Below are 19,764 nucleotides of genomic sequence, written 5' to 3'. Positions count from 1 at the left end.
GGTGATAAATACTAAGCACTCAAGCAGACCCTTCCCTAATTTCCAAAGCTAACTCAGAGGCCCCTCCACCTCCCCTCCCTCCCTCCCTCTTTTCCTCCCTCCCTCCCTCTTTTCCTCCCTCCCTCCCTCCCTCCCTCCCTTCCTTCCTTCCTTCCTTCCTTCCTTCCTTCCTTCCTTCCTTCCTTCCTTCCCCTTTGTTTCTTTCTAACCACTAGGGTTATTGCTAGGGCTCAGTGCTTGCATGGCAAATTCACTTCTCCCCACAGACATTCTTTTTCTTTTGTTGATAGAGATAGAGAGAAATTTAAAGGGAAGGGGGAAATAGAGAGAGAACCAGAGCATCACTCTAGTACATGTTGCTGGGGATCAAACTCAGAATGTCATGTTTCAGAGGCCAAAGCTTTATCCACTGTGCGAGCCGTGAGGTTCCAAGGTCCCATTTCTTGACACTTCATTGCATCCAGTGCTTACCTTCATTACTGAATGCAGCAAGAGCATATTGATTCTTGCTAGAATGTGAGCCCTCTCTATCTTATTTATCTTTATACCTTCATACCTTATCCCTATTCAGTGGAAAAGACCCAGCCTCTCTGTGCATAGAGACAGATGTATGAATGCCACATAGTGCAAAGTTAAGTTATGAGTGCTGGAAGATTCTGAATTGAGTTAAATGAGACAAATCAGGGCAGGATTTCTGGAATATAGAATTTTAAAGGGCTGTTTGTCATTTTTGGTAGGTGACACTTAAACTGGAAGAAGTGGGAGGATGTCTTCATTTTGGGTCACAGAATAACTAGTGATGACATTTTCAGGGAAAGAAAAAAGCACTTCATAGGAAGCAGGAGTGTACAGACTTTCTCAGCTGGAACACAGGTGAGGAACAAGGTGAGCGAGAGGGCTCTTGTGCTAATGCACCCCCGTATCCTCCATTTCCATGCTTACTCTCACTCAACTGGATTTTCACTGAGAGCCCAAGTGCTTCTAGTCAATCTAAAGTTCAGCTGAGGAAGATCTCAAGCCTGCCTTTCAGCTATGAGGAAGCTGCAGGAACCAGTTCCCAGCCCTCCTGAGAGCACACCCCAAGTTCAGTGCATGGAAAGTTCTGTTAAGGGAAGAAATTGCTCTTTTTTTTTTTTAAATTTCTTTATTGGGGAAATAATGTTTTACATTTGACAGTAAAAACAATTGTTTGTACATGCATAAAATTTCTCAGTTTTCCATATAACAACACAACCCCCACTAGGTCCTCTGTCATCCTTCTTGGACCTCTCCTCCAACCCATCCCAGGGTCTTTTACTTTGGTGCAATATGCCAATTCCAGTCCAGGTTCTACTTGTGTTTTCTCTTCTGATCTTATTTCTCAACTTCTGCCTGAGAGTGAGGTCATCCCATATTTATACTTCAGTTTCTGACTTATTTCACTTAACATGAATTTTCCAAGGTCCATCCAAGATAGGCTGAAAATAGCGAAGTCACCATTTTTTATAGCTGAGTAGTATTCCACTGTGTATATATACCACTACTTGCTCATATGTTGTTGGACACCTGGGTTGCTTTGAGGTTTTGGCTATTACCAATTGTGCTGCTAAGAACATATGTGTACACAGATCTTTTTGGATGGATGTGTTGGGTTCCTTAGGATATATCCCCAGGAGAGGAATTGCAGGATCATAAGGTAGGTCCATTACTAGCCTTCTGAGAGTTCTCCAGACTGTTATCCACAGAGGCAGGACCAACTTACATTCCCACCAACAGTTCAAGAGGGTTCCTTTGAATCCACACCCTCTCCAGCATTTGTTGCTGCTACCTTTTCTGATGTATGACATTTTCACAGGAGTGAAGTGGTATCTCATTGTTGTCTTTATTGACATTTCTCTGACAATCAAAGACTTGGAGCATTTTTTCATGTGTTTCTTGGCCTTTTGGATCTCTTCTGTGGTGAATATTCTGTCCATGCCCTGCCCCCATTTTTGCATGGGGTTATTTGTTGTTGAGATTTACAAGTTCTTTATATATTCTGGTTATTAGTCTCTTGTCTGATGTATGGCATGTAAAGATTTTCTCCCATTCTGTGAGGGGTCATTGGTTTGGGTACTGGTTTCTTTTGCTGTGCAGAAGCTTTTTAATATGATGTAGTCCCATAGGATTATGCTTGCCTTAGTCTTCTTTGTAATTGGATTCGTTTCATTGAAGATATCTTTAAATTTGATGTGGAAAAGTGTTCTGCCAATATTTTCATCTAAGTATCTGATAGTTTCTATCTAGTCTAATATCCTTGATGCACTTGGAATTTACTTTTGTATTTGGTGAAATACAGTGGTTCAGTTTCATACTTCTGCTTGTTTCAACCCATTGTTTCCAACACCATTTGTTGAAGAGACTCTGCTTTCCCCATTTAATAGTATGGGTGCTATTGTCAAAGATTAGATGTCCATAGGTGTGCATCTATTCATGTTCCAGTACCAAGCAGTTTTGATGACAATTTGAGATCCGGGAATGTGATGCCTCCAGTTCTGTTCTTCTAGAGATTGTTTTGGCAATTCTAGGTCTTTTCTGGTCCCAGATAAACATTTGTAGCATTTATTCTATTCTCCTAAAAAAAATGTGGTTGGGATCTTCATGGGGATAGCATTAAATTTATATATGGCTCTGGGTAGTATATTCATTTTGATGATGGTAATTCTTTTTTTTGTATTATAACTTGTGTATTAAATGATTTAATGTATGGTATGCATACAATTATAATTATTTTACAAATATTAAACATTTTAATATATAAATATATTAAGGTGTGTAGGAGTTAGGCTCTAGGTACTTAAGTTTATAATTTTTCTTTTACAGGAACATCTACTGGGATATTCATATTTTGGGAGGGGTTTTAAAATTTTTTTTTTTATTTAAGAAAGGATTAATTAACAAAACCATAGGGTAGGAGGGGTACAACTCCACACAATTCCCACCACCCAATCTCCATATCCCACCCCCTCCCCTGATAGCTTTCCCATTCTCTATCCCTCTGGGAGCATGGACCCAGGGTCATTGAGGGTTGCAGAAGGTAGAAGGTCTGGCTTCTGTAATTGCTTCCCCACTGAACATGGGCGTTGACTGGTCGGTCCATACTCCCAGTCTGCCTCTCTCTTACCCTAGTAGGGTGTGTCTCTGGGGAAGCTGAGCTCCAGGACACATTGGTGGGGTCTTCAATCGAGGGAAGCCTGGCCAGCATCCTGATGGCATCTGGAACCTGGTGATTGAAAAGAGAGTTAACATATGAAGCCAAACAAATTGTTGAGCAATCATGGACCCAAAGCTTGGAATAGTGGAGAGGAAGTGTTAGGGAGGTACTCACTGCAAACTCTAGTGTTCTTCTGCTTTCAGGTATATATTTTGCAGTAGTTTATGGATACGTGTGAACATAAGCTCTGTCTCACAGAAACTGGTGTATATCTAGGTTTGGGGACTTTGTTAGAAAGTGAACCACCTGAGATGAAATTAGAGTGTACTATAAAAGGAAAGGTCTCACCCGAGTAATGAAGCTGAAGGGTTGTCATTCCACACGTGAAGACTCTGGACACAGTCTGAAGTGAAGCATGTTGAGGTGGCAATCTTTGTGTTGGTTAGGTTGTGATTGGCAGATGCAATATTATTTGATATGGATTGGGAGAGGCATACGGGAAAGTGGCCCTATCCAAGGGTTCCTGGATTGGGAGAAGTAGGGGCTCTATAGTAGAGATGTGAGGTTCCTGCTGTCTTAGGGTTCAAAAAGACAATCGATAGTTAATGTTATCATCACAATATTTGGCAATTGGGTTAACTTTGAAAAGTCCTTTTGTTAGGGTTTGCTGTACAGTTTCCAGTATCTTGTATATAGCTGTGCTATTAGATGCTTCTAATCTACTTGGTCTAGGCTTTTGAGAGAGTCTGCATATCAAATACCCAGCCTATATATTAAAAAGATTCAGTTTGTGTTTTGAAAAACTTTGAGACATACAATTGATTTTCCCCCTCTCATATTAATTAACTACTGATTTATATGTCTACATTTTGCTAGGAGTGTACATTAACACCATTCCCACCACCAAAAGACTGTGACCCATCCCTCCCACCCACTCACACCCCCCCACTGTCCCAGGAAGCTGCATGTCTACCCCTCACCACAGGGTTTTTACTTTGGTGCCCTACTTACAATTTGATCAGGTCCTGCTTTTAGTTTCCCTTTCAGATCTTCTTACTCAACTTCTGTTGATGAGTGGGATCATCCCATACTCATCTTTATCTTTCTGACTTATCTCACTTAACATAATTCCTTCTAGCTCTGTCCAAGATGGGTCAGAGAAGGTGGGTTCATTGTTCTTGATAGCTGCATAGTATTCCATTGTGTATATGTACCACAGCTTTCTCAGCCACTCATCTGTTGTTGGGCACCTGTATTGCTTCCAGGTTTTAGCTGTTATGAATTATGCTGCTATGAACATAGGAGTACATACCTCTTTTTGGTTGGGTGTTATGGAGTCCTTGGGGTATAACCCCAGGAGAGAAATTACTGGATCATATGGAAGGTCCATGTCTAGCCTTCTGAGAGTTCTCCAGACTGCTCTCCACAGAGGCTGTACCAATTTACATTCCCACCAGCAATGTAAAAGGGTTCCTCTGTCCCCACATCCTCTCCAGCATTTGTTGCTGCTGTCCTTTTTGATGTATGCCATTCTTACAGGAGTGAGGTGGTATCTTAGTGTTGTCTTAATTTGCATTTCTCTGACAATCAGTGACCTAGAGCAGTTTTTCATATGTTTGTTAGCCTTTTAGATCTCCTCTGAGGTGAATGTTTTGTTCATATCCTCTGCCCATTTTTGGATGGGGTCATTTGCTTTTTTGGTGCTAAGTTTGCTGAGCTCTTTATATATTTTGGTGATTTGTTTCTTGTCTGATGTATGGCATGTGAAGATCTTCTCCCATTCTGTGAGGGGTCTCTCTGTTTGTTTAATAGTTTCTGTTGTATGCTTTACATTGGGTAGTTCTCCCCCGCCAAGAGAATTGGATCAGTCCAGTTAGTTTCGTGGGCCTGCTTGGCCCCGCCCCAAAGGAACCCCGCGAGAGTTCGAGAGTTCAGAGGGTTCCAGAGTTAGAGAGTTGAAGAGTTGCAGAGTTTGAGAGTTCGGAGGGTTCCAGAGTTCCAGAGTTGAAGAGTTGCAGAGTTCGAGAGTTCCTGAGTTCCAGAGTTAGAGAGAGTGCTTGCGAGAGGGGTTCCTGAGTTCCAGAGTGAGAGAGTGGCAGAGTTTGAGAGTAAGAGAGAGTGTTTGCGCCGCCGCAAAGAGACAGCAGAGTTCTGTTTGGTGATTAGTTTGGTTTAGTTTATGAATCGTTGTTCCTGAATAAAGAAATACAGCTTCCCTGCCCAGCCGTTGTCTCCGTGTCTCTGTTACCCACCTGTGAAGCCAGCCCGGCCAGCAAGAGCCTCCGAATTTTAACAACAAGTTTCTTTGGATGTGCAGAAGCTTTTCAATTTGATGTAGCCCCATTGGTTTGTTTCTGCTTTAGTCTTCCTTGCAATTGGGTTTGATTCATCAAAGATGTCCTTGAGGTGTAGGGGGGAAAGTGTTTTACCAATGTTTTCCTCTAAGTATTTGATTGTTTCTGGTCTGACATCTAGGTCTTTGATCCATTTGGAGTTGATTTTTGTTTCTGGTGAGATAAAGTGGTTCAATTTCATTCTTCTGCATGTTACAACCCAGTTTTCCCAGCACCATTTATTGAAGAGAGCCTCTTTTTTCCATTTAATCCTTTGGGCCCCCTTATCAAAGATTAGATGTCCATAGGTGTGGGGATTTATTTCTGGGTTTTCAATTCTGTTCCATTGCTCTGTGTGCCTATTTTTTGTTCCAGTACCATGCTGTTTTGATGATGATGGATTTATAATATAGTTTAAGGTCCTGGAGTGTGATGCCTCCATTTCTGTTTCTTTTCCTCATGATATTTTTGGCAATTCTAGGTGTTTTCATGTTCCAGATAAATGACTGTAGTGTTTGTTCTATTCTCTTAAAGAAGCTTGGTGGAACTTTGATGGGTATTGCATTAAATTTGTATATGGCTCTGGGGAGAATATTCATTTTGATGATATTTATTCTTCCAATCCATAAGCATGGGATATCTTTCCATTTCTTGGTATCAGTTTCTATTTCCTTGAGTAGCGATTCATACTTTTCAGCGTACAAGTCTTTCACTTCTTTGGTCAACTTTATTACTAGGTATTTGATTGATTTTGCTGAAACAGTAAATAGGAGTGATTTCTGGATGTCTTCTTCTTCAGATTTAGTGTTTGCATAAAGAAATGCCACTCATTTTTGTACATTGATTTTGTAGCCTGATACCTTGCTATATTGCCTAATAAATTCCAGTAATTTTCTGCTGGATTCTTTAGGTCTTTCTATGTATACTATCATATCATCTGCAAATAGTGAGAGCTTGACTTCTTCCCTTCCAATCTGTATTCCTTTGATTTCTTTCTCTTGCCTGATTGCTATGGCAAGAACTTCCAATACTATGTTGAAGAGTAACGGTGACAGTGGACAGCCCTGTCTAGTCCCCGATCTGAGGGGGAATGCTTTCAGCTTCTGTCCATTGAGTATGATGTTGGCTGTAGGTTTGCTATATACAGACTCCACTATCTTGAGGAATTTCCCATCTATTCCCATTTAATGTAGAGTTTTGAGCATGAATGGGTGTTGGATCTTGTCAAAAGCTTTCTCTGCATCTATTGAGATAATCATGTGGTTTTTGGCTTTGCTTTTATTGATGTGGTGAATGACATTGATTGACTTATGGATGCTGAACCAGCCTTGCATTCCTGGGACGAATCCCACTTGGTCGTGATGAACAATCTTTTTGATATGTTGCTGTATCCGGTTGGCCAAGATCTTGTTTAATATTTTGGCATCTATGTTCATCAGAGATATTGGTCTGTTGTTTTCCTTTTTTGTTCTGTCCCTATCAGCTTTTGGTATCAGGGTGATGTTGGCTTCATAGAAGGTGGAAGGGAGTATTCCTGTTTCTTCAATCTTATGGAATAGCTTAAGAAGTATGGGTATTAACTGTTTCCTGAAAGTTTTGTAGAATTCGTTTGTGAAGCCATCTGGTCCAGGACTTTTGTTGTTGGGGAGATTCTTAATAACAGTTTCAATTTCTTTGTCTGTGATTGGTGCATTTAGATTTTGTAGCTCTTCTTGGTTCAGTTTTGGAAGGGCATATGTTTCTAGGAATTGTTCCATTTCTTCCAGATTCTCTAGCTTGGTGGCATATAGTTCTTTATGGAAGTTTCGCAGGATTCTCTGGATTTCTGTGGTGTCAGTTGTGATATCTCCTCCATCGTTTACAATTCTACTAATTTCAGTCTTCTCTCTTTTTTGTTTGGTGAGTCTGGCTAGGGGTTTGTCAATTTTGTTTAATCTTTCAAAGAACCAACATTTGGCTTCATTGATCTTTTGTATGGTTCTTTTATTTTCAATGTTGTTTATTTCTGCTTTAACTTTAGTGATTTCTGTCCTTCTGGTTGCTTTAGGGTTCCTTTGCTCCTCTTCCTCTAAGCCCTTGAGGTGTGCAGTAAGGTCGTTCATTTGAGCTTCTTCTTGGTGTTTAATATGTGATTGTATGGCTATAAGTTTCCCTCTCAGTACTGCTTTAGCTGTGTCCCAAATATTTTGATAGGTTGTGTCTTCATTTTCATTTGTTTCCAGGAACATTTGAATTTCCTGCTTGAGTGAGTCTCTGACCCAGTGGTTCTTAAGGAGTATGTTGTTTAGTTTCCAAATTCTGTGACTTTTAATAATTTTCTGTTTGTTGGTAAATGTTAGTTTTACTCCACTGTGGTCTGAGAAGATACTTGGGATGATTTCAATGCTCTTGAATTTATTGATGCTATCTTTGAGGTCTAACATGTGGTGTATCCTTGAGTATGTGCTATGTGGATTTGAAAAGAAGGTGTATTCCAGTTTTTTGCGGTGGAGGAGTCTGAAAATGTCCAAGAGGTTTAGTCTGTCAATCTCTTCATTCAATTCTCTTGTATCTTTATTGCTTCTCTGCTTTGTTGATCTGTCTAAGTGTGAGAGTGGGGTATTGAAGTCTCCCACTATTATTGTATTACTATTGATGTATTTTTGAAATTCTTTCGGTAGGTGCTTAATGTATTTAGATGATCCCTCATTGGGTGCATAGATGTTAATAATTGTTAAGTCTTCTTGGCTGATTGATCCTTTAATCATTATGTAATGTCCTTGCCTATCTTTTATTACTTTATTTAATTTAAAATCTATCGTGTCTGAGATGAGAATGGCTGTTCCTGCCCTTTTTTGTGGTCTGTTAGCCTGTATGATAGTTTTCCATCCTTTCACTTTAAGTCTGTGTTTATCTTGTTGTGACAGATGGGATTCTTGCAAGCAGCATATGGTTGGGTTATGTTTTCTGATCCATCCCCCCACCCTGTGCCTTTTGATGGGTGAGTTTAAGCCATTGACATTTATTTATATTATGGATTTAATGTATTGTAGTGCCATTGTTCAAAAAAAATTTGTTTCCTCTGATATATTGCCAGTATTATAGTGATGTTCTTGTTTATAAGAGGATTTTTAGAACCCCTTACAGGGCCGGCTTGGTGATGGTTGCCTCCTTTAACTGTTGTTTGTCTAAGAAGGTTTTGATCCCTCCATCTAGTTTGAATGAAAGTCTAGCAGGATATATTATCCTTGGTTGAAACCCTTTTTCATTCAGGGCTTGATAGATATCTTGCCATTCCCTTATGGTTTTTAGAGTTTGAGTGGAGAATTCTGCAGATAATCTTATGGGTTTTCCCTTGTATGTGACTTTTTGTTTCTCTCTTGCAGCCTTTAGGATCCTTTCTTTATCCTTACTTCTTCTCATTGTGACTATGATGTGTCTTGGTGTCTTCAGGTCTGGGTTGATTCTTTTTGGTACTCTCTGGGCCTCTTGAATCTTTATGTCCTTCTGTTATTCAGGTCTGGGAAGTTTTCTTCTATTATTTCCTCTAGAATGATTGCTTCCCCTTCCTCTCTTTCTTCCTCTGGCAGGCCAATTATACGAATGTTACTTCTTTTGAGATCATCCCATATGTCTCTGTTGTTGTTTTCAGTGTCTCTCAATCTCTTTTTAAGCTCTTTCACCTCTTTCTTAGTTTTCTCTAACTCATCCTCTGCCTGACTAATTCTGTTTTCTGCTTCTGTTAGTCTGCTTTCCCTTGCCTCAGCTTCTTTCTTCATTACAGCTATTTCAGCTTTCAGTTCTCTAATTGCCTCAAGATAATCAGTATTTTCCTTGGGGGTCTCAGCTGTTGTTTCCCTAATATTGCCATTCCTTTCCTCCAATGTTGTTTTCATTTCTGTGATTAATAAGTTTATTATTGCTTGCATACTTTTCTTATCTATGGTTACTTCTGGCTGATTTGTAGTTTCTTCTGGGCTCTTGTCTTCATTCATTGGAGTAGCAGTTTTATTTGGTTTTGATCTACCCATTTTTTTGATTTATGTGTTTCTTTTTTTATGCTCTGTTGTTCCTCTGTTGTTGTGTCTTGAGTGCAAGTAACATTGTACTAAATACCTTTATGACAATTGCACTCACCAATCTCAGGAATTACAGTAGCAACTGAACCAAGTATTGAAGTAGTTCAATCATTACCAGTTAGCCAATTTCTCCAGTCTGTGAAAAAATAGTAACCAAATCCCAGTGAAGAAAGAGAAAAGAAAGAAAGGATAGCAAGAATAGACAGTTATGCAAATCTACTATCTCTAGGGTTAACAAGAGGGGAAAGGGAACTAGAGCAGAGATACACATATAGAGAGTCCACTCTGAGTCCGATTTCTTCCCCAAAATAGTTCACAAATTCAGAAAGGCAAAGAAGAAGGAAGAAGTGTATGACAAGATTAAAAAAAAAAAAAGAGAGAGAGAGAGAGACAAGAGAGAGAAAAGGGAAAAGATAAGAAAAAGAACTGTAATTAAAGAGCAGTGAAAGGAAATTCCCAAATGTGTATCAGTGAATTCAAAAAAGCACACTGTTTGGTGGTGTGGGGGCTTGGGGCTGTGACTTTGGAAGCTGTAGGATTAAGGAAGAAAGGATGACAAGAATGAGAAAAAGAAAAAGAAAAAAAAGAGAGAGAGAGAAAAAAGAAAAAAATAAGAAAAAGAACAGTCATAAAAGGGCAGTGAAAGGAAAGTTTTTTTTTAATGTATTTATTTTTAATTATTTAATTAGCTCTGCAAGGTGAGGTGGTGGGGTTGGCTACTTAGAAAGAAAAAAGGCCAGAGGTTTCAGAAGGGTATAGACTTAGAATTAATGATACTCCCTGGTGGGACAGGAATTTGGTAAAGAAAAGGAGCTCCTAGCAGGGGATCCTGCTAGGAGCTGGTCCCCAGGGACTGGTTATGGGGGGGGGGCGGGGAAGGAGGTGTGCTTGAAAATTAAAAGGAAGAAAAAAAATTTTTTCCCTTTATTCCCTACTCTAATTCTTCACCCAAATTAAGTTATAGTTACCTCCTTGGTGTTACCGCTAGGACCCCTTATTGGCTGGCCTGCTAAAGGCAGAAAATCCTACCATTTCCAGATGTGGTCAGAGCTCAGCCACTAGCAGCTTCTCAGTCCGCCATCTTCCGGGAAACCCTCCGATTATGGTAATTCTTCCAATCCATGAACATGGAATATCTTTCCACTTCTTTGTGTCTTTTTCAATTTCCTTGAGTAGTGACTCACAATTCTCAGTATACAAGTCTTTCACTTCTTTGGTTAGGTTTATTTCTGGATATTTTATTGTTTTAGTTGCTATAGTAAAAGGAATTGATTTCTGGATTTCAACTTCTTATGAGTGTTTGCATAGAGGAATGCCACTGACATTTGAAAGTTAATTTTGTAGCCTGACACCTTACTCTATTGCCTGATGATTTCCAAAAGCTTCTTGCTGGATTCCTTAGGTTTTTCTGTGTATACTATCATGTCATCTTTAAATAGGGAGAGTTTGACTTCTTCTCTTCCAATCTGTATGCCTTGAATTCCTTGCTCCTGCCTGATTGCTATGCCAAGAACTTCCAACACAATGTTGAATAATAATAGTGATAGTGGGCAGCCCTGTCTAGTACCTGATCTGAGGGGAAATACTTCCAGTTTTTCACCATTGAGTATGATATTGGCTATAGGTTTGCTATATATATAGAATACACCATCTTCAGGAATTTTCCATCTATACCCATTTTTTGTAGTGTTTTGTTCATAAAGGATGTTGTATTTTGTCAAAGGCTTTCTCTGCATCTCTTGATATGTCTATGTGGTTTTTTGTCTTGCTTATATTGATGTGGTGGATCACATTGATTGTTTTATGTATATTGAACCAACCTTACATGCCTTGGATAAACCCCACTTGTTCATGATGAACAATCTTTTTAATATACTGCTGTATCTGGTTGGCTAGAATTTTGTTCAATATTTTAGCGTCTATGTTCATCAGAGATATTGGTCTGTAGTTTTCTTTTTTTTATTTTATCCCTGTTTGCTTTTGGTATGAGAGTGATGTTGGCTTCATAGAAGCTGGAAGGTAGTAGTATTCCAGTGTCTTCAATCTTCTGGAAGAGGTATTATCTCTCCCTTGAAGGTTTTGTAGAATTAATTTCTAAAACCATCTTTTCTAGGACTTTTATTTTTGGGAAGGTTTTTGCTAACTGTTTTAATTTCATTAGCTGTGATGGGCCTGTTCATATTATCTAGTTCCTCTTTACTTAATTTTGGAAGTTTTAGGTATCTAAGAAATCACCCATTTCTTCCAGGTTCTCTAGCTTGGTGGCATAAAGTTCATAGAAGTTTCACATGATATGCTGAATTTCTACAGTGTCTGTTGTGATATATACACTTACTTTTATAATCTCCTTTATTTGGGTGTTCATCCCTATTTTGTTTTGTGAGTCTGGCTAAAGGTTTGTCAATTTTGTTCACTTTTTCGAAGAACCAACATTTACTTTCACTGATCTTTTCATGGTTTTCTTATTTTCAATGTTATTGATTTCTGCCCTAACTTTAGTGATTTCTGTCCTTTGGTTGCTTTAGGGTTCCTTTGTTCTTCTTCTTCTAGGTCTTTAAGATGTGTGATCAGGCTGTTTATTTGTGATTTTCTTGTTTCCTAATGTATGCTTGTATGGCTATGAACTTCCCTTTCAGTACTGCCTTAGCTGTGTCCCAAATATTTTGATAGCTTGTGTCTTCATTTTCATTGAACTCTCAAAACATTTTGATTTCTCCCTTTATTTCCTCTGTGACCCAGTAGATGTTAAGTAGTGTAGTGTTGAACTTCCACATTTTGGGCCTATTACTAATGTTGTGTTGATTGTTCAGTGTTAGTTTAATTCCACTGTGATCTGAGAAGATGCTTGGGATGATTTCCATGCTCTTGAATTTGCTGATGCTGTCTTTGTGGCCTAACATATGTTCTTTCCTTGAGAATGACACATGTGGACTTGAGTAGAATGTGTATTCCAGTTTCTTGGGATGAATGACTCTGAAAATGTCCAACAGTTTTAGTTTATCTATCTCCTCATTTAGCTCCCTCATTTCTTTATTAATTTAAGCCTGGATGATCTGTCAAGTTGAGAGAGTGGAGTGTTGAAGTCCCCTACTCTGACTGTGTTGCTGTTAACATATTGCTGTAGCTCTTTCAGAAGATGTTTGATGTATTTAGATGGCTTCTCATTGTGTGCATAGATGTTAATAAGTGTTAAGTCCTCTTGATTGACTGATCCTCTGAGCATTAAGTAGTGTCTGTCCCTACCTCTTGTAATTTTATTGATTTTAAAGTCTACTGAGTCAGATATGAGAATAGATGTTCTTGCCCCTTTTTGTGGCCTATTGGTTTGTATGATGGTTTCCCATCCTTTCACTTTGAGTCTGTGTTTGTCTCGTTGGGTTAGGTGGGTTTCCTGTAGACAGCATATTTTGGGTTGTGTTTTCTGATCCATCTTCCTACTCTGTGCCTTTTAATAGGTGAATTTAGGCCATTGACATTTATTGATATCAAAGATTGAAGGTATTTTAACGCCATTCTTGTAGAATTTTAGAGTGTTCTGATAGATGGCATGTTTATGGTGATCTGACTGTTTATACGAGACCGTTCAGGACTTCTTTCAGGACAGGTTTGGTGATAGTTGATTCTTTTAGTTGTTGCTTGTCTGAAAAGGTTTTTATGCCTCCATCTAGTCTGAATGACAGTCTAGCAGGATACAGTAGTCTTTGTTGAAACCATTTCTCATTGAGCATTTGATAGATATCTTGCCATTCTCTTCTGGCCTGTAGTGCTTGTGTGGAGAAGTCTGCTGCTAATCTTATGGGTTTTCCTCTGTAGGTCACTCTTTGTTTTTTCTCTTGCAGCCTTCAGGATCCTTTCTTTATCCTTATTCCTTTCCATTCTAAATATGATGTGTCTTGGTGTCTTTGACTCTGGGCTTCTTGAACCTTTATGTTTTTTATGTTTTCTAGACTAGTAAAGTTCTCAGCTATTATGTCCTGAAGAATGCTTTCTTCCCCTCCCTCTTTCTTACTCCACTCTTTCTTCCTCTGGTAAGCCAATTATGCATATATTATTTCTTTTGAAGTCATCCCATATGTCTCTGTTGTTGTTTTTAGAATATCTTAATCTCTTTTTGAGATCTCTTACTTCTTTTTTAGTTGACTCTAATTCATTCTATATCTTGCTAATTCTGCCTTCAGCCTCATTTACTCTTTTCTATACCCCCTCTACTGTTTTCTGGAGTTCATCTATTTTGTCACCCTGTTTTGATACTGTTTTAGCTTGTTCAGCTCACTGTGTTCTTAGCTCAGCTATTTCAGCTTTCAGCTCTCTAATAACTGTGAGATAATTAGTGTTTTCTTTTAGGGTCTCATTTGTTGTTTCTGCATTTGTGATGACAATTCTTTCAAAGTCTTTACTCACTCCTGTGATTATTTCCTTAACTAGTGTTTGCATGTTGACTTCAGTATTTTGTGCTCCACCCTTTGGGGGGCTTTTAGCTGGACTCTTGTCCTGGTTCATTTCTCCAGTATTTCTTCTTGTTGGTTTAACCATTTTATATAGTATGTTATGAGTTCCCTCTCTCAGTACTTTTCAAATTACTGATCACTCTTGCTTGGATTGACTTGTGTGTAAGTAAGGTAATTAAAGGGTTCACAGTTGTGGAAATTGACAGTTATTTCAATATTGTTTTAATCCCTGAGTTGGAGCTTAAAAGCTTCTTTTGTGCTTTTTCTTCCCTGTAGGCTATGGGATCCTGAGGGCTTTTAAACTATAAGTAGGCTTCTTAGCTTAATCACTGACTCCTGACCAAGAGATAAAGCAGGGTGTGGCAGAGATAATCCAGTGGTTATGCAAAGAGACTTTCATAGCCCCACTGCTAAGCCACTGAGTTATAGATCTATGTTTCCTAGTTAGTTCTCTGTCCCCTGGTGTCAGCACAGGGCCTCCCTGCCACCACTCCAGCTTCTGAGGGCAGTAGTAATGGAGACTCACAGTTGCATTTGGTGAATCTCAAAGGAATCCTCCACTCCCTTCAGCCATCTTTTTGTTGGTGAAACAGACTGAAGGTTGTTTCTCTATTGGTAAACTGCCGGACTGTTACTAGCCACTTAATCTCTCCCTAGGCTCCCATCTGTCCATGAGCCACACATGTTTGCACTCACTGGTGATTTGGTGAGTTCCTGAAGTCATTCTATTCCTGTCTTGTTGCAGTCCCAGGTGGTCTCCTTTGGTATTCCTAGTTGATCTGGGAGAGTAGAGGAAACACAGTTGCTGTTGCTCCATAGCCCCGCCTCCCAAAATAGCTCATTTTTCTCAAGTGTCATGCCTTTGCTGTGAAGTGAGTGTGTGTCTGCTGGTGCAGCTGACTGTTTTCCTAGATAAATTTCTGATAATAACACGAAGTCATTACTGTGCAATTAGTGTTGCTAATGAGGAATGCAAAGTTCCCTGCCTATTCTGTCACTCCCTCTCTTCCTCATTTCTCCCCTCTCTCTGCTTCTTCTTACCCCCTCACCTCTTCTTCACCTTGCTTTTCTGCTCTTCCCTGCAGGTTGTTCCTTCACCTCTCCCTCCCAGCCTCAGAGCTGGTGGTGGGAGAAAAGAAGTTCTAGGAATAGGATGGACTTGCAAGGTTGAATTTTGACCCTCAGGCCTTCTAGTCTAGCAAAGTGCAAATAGAGTTAAGGGGTTAGTCAGGGAACTGGTCAGGGGAGTGGGGAGAGGGGTCAGCCTGGTGACAGGGAGGCACTCAGGGAACACTGGGGGCAGCCTACTCTCCAGGGTGTGAAATGTGACCTTGCTCCTAGGGGTGCCATCAAACTCTTTGATGACAGGAGGAAGATGGGGTGACAACCAGGGCCAAGTTCAAACAATGGGGTGGTGAGTGGGGCTGCTGTGCTTGTTTAGGCTGCTGCCAAGAACAGCTGCTAAGCTTGATGGGAGCATATATTTCATTCTGAGTAATTATCCCCACTACAGACACATGCACTAACACACACACACACACACACACACACACACGCCACATCCTTACATATACCCCCTTAGGGGAGGGGGGTTCAGCTATGCTCCTAAAAGCACCTGACAGAGTCTCTGAAGCTCTTGCTCCCTCTGCAGGAGGCTGCTCAGTGTTGGAAGCAAACCCCAGTCATCTGTGGAGGCTTAGGAAGGGGTCACATTTTTAAATTGATGAGAAAACCATGAAGTAAGCCCAGAGCCCACTGTGCTGTTCTTCCCAAATGGGTCTCCTCACCACAGGATGGGAGCCTCCTACTAAATGCTCATGCAGAGATCCACAGTGGAGCCTGAGCGCACTGCCCAGGGAAGACAGAACAGGAATGGAGAGGCCTCCTGAACCTGTGAGTTGAGGAAAAGAAGTCAAGAGCTGCAGATTGCTTCTGTAGGGCCTGACTGAGAGGAAACTTCTAGATAGGTGAGGAGGCAGAGTGCCTCCAGCCCCAGTGGGAGGGGGATTGGATGTCCTGGCTTGTTTCAAATCTAGTCTTTTTTTTTTTTTTTTTTAGTGAGCAATTAAAAAAATTTTTATTCATAAAATGGAAACACTGACAAAAACCATAGGATAAGAGGGGTACAACTCCACACAATTCCCACCACCAGAACTCCATATCCCATCCTATCCCTGATAGCTTTCCTATTCTTTATTACTCTGCAAGTATGGACCAAGGGACATTATGGGGTACGACTGTAGTTCATGAAAACTGTCCCAAACGAATCTCTTTTCTTACAGCTGTGCTTACCTAAGGTGGGGGAGATAGGAGAGATGGGAGAAGTGGGGATGGTGTGTGTGTAAGTAGTTATTATTATTGTGACTACTTTTATTTATGGGATTAAATTGTTAGAGCCAAACAACACAGCAAAGAGAAGTCACTAGCTTTCTCTGGAAGTCATTCTGATTGTCATCTGAACTTGCAAGTGAGAAATTGTCCTGGGAGTCTCACAGCTCTGCAGGCCTTCAAGTTGGTGAGAAGAATTTAGGCAGTGGTGCCCAGTGGTTCTGCTCAAACCCTGTAGGACAGCACCTGGCAGCTCCTGGGGCAGAACAAATGTCTTCTGAGCACCTTTCTCAACTCAGGCTGCCTTCTTACCCCTGCTGCCCATAAAGTCTAGAGACAGAAATATTGAGCCTCCCTGAATTGCAGTATCTTCTTTGGGAGGAGGTTTCTGTCTCCCCTAATCTGGATTAGATGTCCCCACTCAGTCTTTTTTGTTTCTGCTATTATTCTGTCTCACCATTGTAGTCTCTTCCTTTTCTTCCTTTTCCTTCTCCTCTTCTTCCTCTTTCTTTTTTGTCCTTCTCCTTCTCCTCCTCCTCCTCCTTCCTCTTCTACTTGTGCTTCTTTTTGCTGTCAGGGTTATCTCTGGAACTCAGTGCCTACACAGCTCCATCATCCCAGCTGATGGTTTCCCTTTTTCTTTCTTGGTTTTTTTCTTTTTCCTTTCTTTTCTTAAGATAGAGACAGGGAGGGAAAGAGGAAAAATTGTGAAAGAGATCACAGTACCAAAACTTCCTTCAAGGGGGCTTGGACCTGGGTCTTTCACACAACAAAACAGCACACTGTCTACGAGATTTATTTAGCTTGCCCTTTCTTTTTTTCCTTTTAATATTTATTTATAAAAAAGAAACACTGACAAAAACCATAGGGTAAGAGAGGTACAACTCCACATAATTCCCACCACTAGAACTCCATATCCCATCCCCTCCCCTGGTACTTTCCTACTCTTTAACGCTCTGGGAGTATGGACCCAGGTCATTATGGGATGCAGAAGGTGGAAGGTCTGGCTTCTGTAATTGCTTCCCAGCTGAACATCGGCATTGACAGGTTGATCCATACTCCCAGGCTGCCTCTCTCTTTCCCTAGTGGGGCAGAGCTCTGGGGAAGCAGGACTCCAGGACATATTGGTGGGGTCGTCTGCCCAGGGAGGTCCGTCAAGAATGCTGTATTTCTTATGTAAACACCAAACTCCATGATAACCCTGGTGGCAATAAAAATAAAAGAATGAGAAAATAAACATTACCAAGGCTCAGCCTATAATCAAAGTCATCATGGTCCAGGCAGAAAGATAGGGCGGGGCCTAACTGAAGCTAGGTTTTCAGAGGTTACTGACTAAACTCAAAGTCAAGAAGAAGGGGATCCTGACAGTCACCCCAAGCTCTGCAGTGGTAGCCAAGTAATTGCTTGCATGATGTCAGAGAGATTGAAAGTCCCAGCTACAGAAAAGAATGACAGAGGCCATCAGGGATGGGGTCAGCACCAAGCAGGAAGTCTCCAGGGAAGTTGAAAATAAGTAAATAAATAAAACCCTGTGAATGTATAGGTTCACTACCTGCCTTTATGGGGTGATGGAGTGTTGTGTAGGTTGAGTGGTGCGAATGAGATTGAGTGATTTGTAGCAGAGATAGCTTCCTTTCCTCCTGGCTACTGCCAAGCCACACTGTCCTCTCTGAGGAAAACATGCAGACATACCACAGTAAACTGTCACCCAGAGAGAGAGAGCTGTGTGATCCTCATTTTCAACCCAAAATTATTTTGTTACTGGGCAAGATCTAGAGAGGGTTAAGAGTAGGGTGCTGGTATGGAGAGAGAGAGAGAGAGAGAGAGAGAGAATGAATAGTGGTTATCCAAAAGACTTTCATGTCTGAGGAACTTGAAGTTACAGATTCAGTCCTTAGCATCAACATGAGTCAGAGCTAAAGAACACTCTGGCCTCTCTTCTCCTTCCTTCCTTCCTTCCTTCCTTCCTTCCTTCCTTTCTTTCTTTCTTTCTTTCTTTCTTTCTTTCTCTCTGTATTTCATCTCTCTATAAGAAAGCACTGGAGGGCCAGAAGGGCCATACTTTTCTATAAGAAAGTACTGGAGGTACTCTGCTTCTTTGTGTCTATCTAAAATTAGTTAATTAACTAACTAATTTAAAAAGACCAAGGAACTGGAATTAGGTCAGATGAATATATGCTTATTGTGGGGAAGCTAATGAAATCACTGTATCACCACCCCCCTCCCAACACCTCCAAATGATGGCCTGGTAGTGTCGTCAGGGAGGTTAGATGTGACAATGCCTAAGAAATCCCTAGCATATGGTCAGCACTTCATAAATAGCATTTTGTGATTATTTGGCTATGACAAGTGATCACTGAGTGGCCATGAATACAGGGGTATAGCCTTGAAAAATTCCCTTGTTACAGAGCCCCAATGGACTACACTAATATGCCCCACAATGGAAACAGCTACAGCAAGAGTGACTTGCCCCTGGATAAGTTGGTCTGGAAATCTTCAGAAGGTTCCTTCCCTCAACACTGAGGTGGGCACTAGTGGGAGAAGAGACTGGTAGTTCAATTAGACATAAATTATGAATCGTGACCTTTCCTAGCTTAATTGCTCCCACTGATGGGTGGTCTGGGCTTTGGCACCAACCCCAGGGGGCAGATCCCACTCACAGTCAGCAGAGCTGAGGGTATGTGCTTTCATCCATCCTGGTTTATGTGCCTCTTTCTGGGGCTGGAGAACCATCTTGCTGTGATGAAGGTCACACCCTAGACCAGGGGTTGGCTCCCTTTGGACTCTCCTAATGCCTTCAACCTTTGAGGAATCACCTTCTCCTTTTAAGCTTCATTTCTCAAGACCTCATTTAGATTTTTTGAGAAATTTGAGCCTAAGAGTTATTAATGAAGACTGGAATACAAATACACCTGAACATTCTTGAACAAACACATCCTGACCTAAAGTGTAAGGGTACTCTTGAAGTGGTAGCCTTCTGGAGCCTGGGGGGTTGGAGTCGGGGAGTATGTTAGTCTATAGCCTCAAGAGGGGAACACCTATATGCTGACTTTTTAAAAAAGATTTTAAAAATATTTATTTCCTTTTTGTTGCCCTTGTTTTTATTGTTGTTGTCTGTTGTTAAAATTTGTAGGCTCTTGCCAGCCGGGTTGGCTTCACAGTGGTGAACAGAGACGCGGAGACAACGGCTGGGCAGGGAAGCTGTATTTCTTTATTCAGGAACAACGATTCATAAACTAAGACAAACTAATCACCAAACAGAACTCTGCTGTCTCTTTGCTGCGGCACAAGCACTCTCTTACTCTCGAACTCAGGAACCCTCTTTTACTCTGGCACTCTGGAACTCTCGTACTGGGGAACCCTTTGAAACTCTTCCACTGTGGAACTCTCTCTTACTCTGTAACCCTGAAACTCTCGAACTCAGG

General features: G+C 40.7%; 2 long non-coding RNA genes across 2 annotated transcripts in view; one reads left to right on the top strand and one right to left on the bottom strand.

Annotated features, from left to right (window-relative positions):
• LOC132541380 (uncharacterized) overlaps positions 1–19,764 on the top strand; it is a 621,539-nt gene that overhangs the window by 259,970 nt on the left and 341,805 nt on the right. The gene's annotated exons all lie outside the window — the stretch shown is intronic.
• LOC132541232 (uncharacterized) overlaps positions 17,368–19,764 on the bottom strand; it is a 97,801-nt gene continuing 95,404 nt past the window's right edge. The window contains exon 4 of the long non-coding RNA XR_009552400.1: positions 17,368–17,540. This is a non-coding gene — a long non-coding RNA (uncharacterized LOC132541232). The remainder of the gene's footprint in view (positions 17,541–19,764) is intronic.

This window comes from Erinaceus europaeus, chromosome 11 (assembly GCF_950295315.1).
Source record: "Erinaceus europaeus chromosome 11, mEriEur2.1, whole genome shotgun sequence".
Lineage (NCBI taxonomy): Eukaryota > Metazoa > Chordata > Mammalia > Eulipotyphla > Erinaceidae > Erinaceus > Erinaceus europaeus.
The sequence above is the reverse complement of the archived record's forward strand: the minus strand, read 5'-3'. Positions and strand labels throughout refer to the sequence as shown.